Genomic DNA, 5,280 nt, shown 5'->3' with positions numbered 1-5,280 from the left:
GCGATAGCACAACTATCAACACATTCTTCCGTGCACTGTGAGCCGAGGCGGGAGCGGCGAGAGTACAACAGCTTCTCATGAGCCGGGCACAAAGAAAGCGCGTGTGGACCGCACTACGATAATCAACAACGGCGCACCGCAAGAAACATACAGCAAGCTAATAGCATTGCACAGGACCCAGGGCTTCATCATCATCATCATCATCATCATCAGCCTAGTTACGCCCACTGCAGGGCAAAGGCCTCTCCCATACTTCTCCAACTACCCCGGTCATGTACTAATTGTGGCCATGTTGTCCCTGCAAACGTCTTAATGTCATCCGCCCACCTAACTTTCTGCCGCCCCCTGCTACGCATCCCTTCCCTAGGAATCCAGTCCGTAACCCTTAGTGACCATCGGTTATCTTCCCTCCTCATTACATGTCCGGCCCATGCCCATTTCTTTTTCTTGATTTCAACTAAGATGTCGTTTACCCGCGTTTGTTGCCTCACCCAATCTGCTCTTTTCTTATCCCTTAACGTTACACCCATCATTCTTCTTTCCATAGCTCGTTGCGTCGTCCTCAATTTCAGCAGAACCCTTTTCGTAAGCCTCCAGGTTTCTGCCCATATGTGAGTACTGTTAACACACAGCTGTTATACACTTTCTTTTTGAGGGATAGTGGCAACCTGCTGTCATGATTTGAGAATGCCTGCCAAACTCACCCCAGCCCATTCTTATTCTTCTGGTTATTTCAGTCTCATGATCCGGATTCGTGGTCACTACCTGCCCTAAGTAGATGTATTCCCTTAACACATGCAGTGCTTCGCTACCTATCGTAAACTGCTGTTCTCTTCCGAGACTGTTAAACAATACTTTAGTTTTCTGCAGATTTATTTTCAGACCCACCCTTCTGCTTTGCCTCTCCAGGTCAGTGAGCATGCATTGCAATTGGTCTCCGAAGTTACTGAGCAAGGCAATATCATCAGCGAATCGCAAGTTGCTAAGGTATTCTCCATCAACTTTGATCCCCAATTCTTCCCACTCAAGGCCTCTGAATACCTCCTGTAAATATGCTGTGGATAGCATTGGAGATATCGTATCTCCCTGTCTGACGCCTTTCTTTATAGGGATTTTGTTGCTTTCTTTGTGGAGGACTACGGTGGCTGTGGAGCCGCTATAGATATCTTCCAGTATCTTTACATATGGCTCATCTACACCCTGATTCCGTAATGCCTCCATGACTGCTGAGGTTTCGACTGAATCAAACGCTTTCTCGTAATCAATGAGAGCTATATATAAGGGTTGGTTATATTCTGAACACTGCTCTATCACTTGATTGATAGTGTGAATATGGTCTATTGTTGAGTAGCCTTTACGGAATCCTGCCTGGTCCTTTGGTTGACAGAAGTCTAAGGTGTCCCTGATTCTATTTGCGATTACCTTAGTAAATACTTTGTAGGCAACGGACAGTAAGCTGATAGGTCTACAATTTTTCATGTCTTTCGCGTCCCCTTTCTTATGGATTAGGATTATGTTAGCGTTCTTCCAAGATTCCGGTACGCTCGAGGTTATGAGGCACTGCGTGTACAGGGTGGCCAGTTTCTCTAGAACAATCTGACCACCATCCTTCAACAAATCTGCTGTTACCTGATCCTCCCCAGCTGCCTTCCCCCTTTGCATAGCTCCTAAGGCTTTCTTTACTTCTTCTGGCGTTACCTGTGGGATTTCGAATTCCTCTAGGCTATTCTCTCTTCCACTATCGTCGTGGGTGCCACTGGTACTGTATAAATCTCTATAGAACTCCTCAGCCACTTGAACTATCTCATCCATATTAGTAACGATATTGGCGGCTTTGTCTCTTAACGCACACATCTGATTCTTGCCTATTCCTAGTTTCTTCTTCACTGTTTTTAGGCTTCCTCCGTTCCTGAGAGCCTGTTCAATTCTATCCATATTATAGTTTCTTATGTCCGCTGTCTTACGCTTGCTGATTAACTTAGAAAGTTCTGCCAGTTCTATTCTAGCTGTAGGGTTAGAGGCTTTCATACATTGGCGTTTCTTGATAAGATCTTTCGTCTCCTGCGATAGCTTACTGGTTTCCTGTATAACGGCGTTACCACCGACTTCTATTGCGCACTCCTTAATGATGCCCATGAGATTGTCGTTCATTGCTGCAACACTAAGGTCCTCTTCCTGAGTTAAAGCCGAGTACCTGTTCTGTAGCTTGATCCGGAATTCCTCTATTTTCCCTCTTACCGCTAACTCATTGATTGGCTTCTTGTGTACCAGTTTCTTCCGTTCCCCCCTCAAGTCTAGGCTAATTCGAGCTCTTACCATCCTATGGTCACTGCAGCGTACCTTGCCGAGCACGTCTACATCTTGTATGATGCCAGGGTTCGCGCAGAGTATGAAGTCGATTTCATTTCTAGTCTCACCATTTGGGCTCCTCCACGTCCACTTTCGACTAACCCGCTTGCGGAAAAAGGTGTTCATTATCCGCATATTATTCTGTTCTGCAAACTCTACTAATAATTCTCCTCTGCTATTCCTAGAGCCTATGCCATATTCCCCCACTGACTTGTCTCCAGCCTGCTTCTTGCCTACCCTGGCATTGAAGTCGCCCATCAGTATATAGTATTTTGTTTTGACTTTACCCATCGCCGAATCCACGTCTTCATAAAAGCTTTCGACTTCCTGGTCATCATGACTGCATGTAGGGGCATAGACTTGTACCACCTTCAATTTGTACCTCTTATTAAGTTTCACAACAAGACCTGCCACCCTCTCGTTAATGCTATAGAATTCCTGTATGTTACCAGCTATTTCCTTATTAATCAGGAATCCGACTCCTAGTTCTCGTCTCTCCGCTAAGCCCCGGTAAGACACAGTACATGCCCGCATTTTAGCACTGTATATGCTTCTTTTGTCCTCCTAACCTCACTGAGCCCTATTACATCCCATTTACTACCCTCTAATTCCTCCAATAACACTGCTAGACTCGCCTCACTAGATAACGTTCTAACGTTAAACGTTGCCAGCTTCAGATTCCAATGGCGGCCTCTCCGGAGCCAGGTATTCTTAGCAGCCTCTGCAGCGTCACAGATCTGACCGCCGCCGTGGTCAGTTGCTTCGCGGCTGCTGGGGACTGAGGGCCGGGGTTTGATTGTCTATTTATATAGGAGGTTGTGGCCAAGTACTGCACCAGGGTGGCCAATCCTGCTCTGGTGAGAGAGTGCGCTACCGGTTCTGGTCACCGCGATCAGGCCGCACTCCAGGCCTGTTAGTGCAATTTTCTCAACACACGGTTTTTTTGTATTTTCCGGTGGAGAATTACGCGGCACTGGGATTTGAATCACGGTCCTCTTGCACTGGAGACAGATACTCTACCGTCCCCGCAGGAGTTAAACTAAAAATTGAATTATCGGGTTTTGCGTGACAAAACCACTTTCTGATTATGCACGCCGTAGTGGAGGACTCCGAAAATTTCGACCACCTGGGGTTCTTTAGTGTGCACCTAATTCTAAGTACACGGGTGTTTTTGCAATTCGCCCCCATCTAAATGCGGCCGCCGTGGCCGGGGTCCGATCCCGCGACCTCGTGATCAGCAGTCTAATACCATAACCACTGAGCAACCACGGCGGGTCCCGCAGGAGTTGTACGCCTCATTTAACCTACAGTGGTGCCCTATTTGATCAGTCAAGGTGGACCAATCTGAGCTCGGTTATACCGCATGGATGGCACTCGGCTAGAGAACCTGCTATTTATTACCTGCACATGTGTGGCCACACATAATTGAGGATATATAATTTTTAGGAGGGTTTCCGTACAGTGATAAAGTGAAGGAAAAGACATTAAAAAGAAAGAAAAAAGGGGGAAAGAAGGAACATAAAATGTGATTTGAACTCGTGATCCTTCAGTGTTGCCCGGAAAGGTAGCTCAGTCGGTTGGTTCGTCAAGCCAACGGTTACTTTCAAGCGCCATAGCTCCTGCTCCGAGCCTCATGCTTATGTGGAAGGGGACTGATGTTGTGGTTGGAAGGCAAATTTTTCTTGGAAAAATGGCCGCCAGAGGAGCAGCGTGAACTCGAGCGGCTTTAGGGACTAGGAAAACTGCCTTAAAATATTTAGACTTGAGGGGAAGCTTCCTTAACAAACTATAACACGGCAATCAGCACTCGAATACGACGAGAAAAATTATTAGACGTGGAAAATTCCCTTGAAATAAATCTGGTTTGCGAGACAAATGCTTGTATGTATTGAATCTCTTAAAAGATGAGGGGGGAAATATGCGCTCACCGAGAGGGCATCGTCAGCACGAGACCACCACCAGGCACCTTACTGAGATGTGGAGAGCTTCGCGGCCGGAACGAAGCCTCCCCTGTCCGCCGGCCAAGAGTGGAAAACGCGCTTTCCGATCGCTCAAGGTTGCGCGGGCATAGTATAGCTCTAGCGTCTAGGAAAAGCTCAAACAGGTGCGAGGGTGGCACGCATAGCGTGGGAAGCTAGCCGCCGGAATAGCTATCTCAAGTACTGCTGCTGGCGAGGGCGAAATACCTTCGTGTAGTTATAATAACCCTAATAGGACTTCTTTCAAAGAAAAAAAGAAAAAAAGGAAACGGCTAGAAGGCTATACTACCAGAGCTATGACTGACACTTTTCTATATATATGTATTCATCTCATATATGCGATCGAATGCGCGCGCTGTTGCTTTGTCTCTGCGTGTAGTAGTTAAGAGAACCAGTTTAAGGGCGGAGAAGAAGGAAGGAGAGGAAAGCAATATTGCAGCGCCGTGGTTTTAAAGCGGAACCGTGGTAGGGAAACGGAAGGCGATATAAGCATGCGTGTCCATGATACGCACACGACAAACTGCATTACAATATTTAGACTTGAGTGGAAGCTTCGTTAACAAACTATAACACGGCAATCAGCACACGAATGTAATTATAACCCTAATATTAATTGTAAATATTCATCTCAGCTATAGGATCTAAAGCGCGCGCTGTTGCTTTGTCTGTGCGTGTAGTAGTTAAGAGAGCCAGTTTAAGGGCGGTGAAGAGGGAAGGAAAGGAAAGTCTCTGAAGCAAACTTGCAGCGCCGTGGTTTTAAAGCGCAACTGTTGTAGAGAAACGGAAATGCGATATAAGCATGCGTCGCCATGATACGCACACGACAAACTGGCTTACAATATTTAGACTTGAGGGGAAGTTTCGTTAACAAACTATAACACGGCAATCAGCACTCGAATATAATTATAACCCTAATATTAATTGTAAATATTCATCTCATCTATAGGATCTA

Source organism: Dermacentor variabilis, chromosome 6, assembly GCF_050947875.1.
Source record: "Dermacentor variabilis isolate Ectoservices chromosome 6, ASM5094787v1, whole genome shotgun sequence".
NCBI lineage: Eukaryota > Metazoa > Arthropoda > Arachnida > Ixodida > Ixodidae > Dermacentor > Dermacentor variabilis.
Note: the sequence above shows the minus strand (reverse complement) of the source record.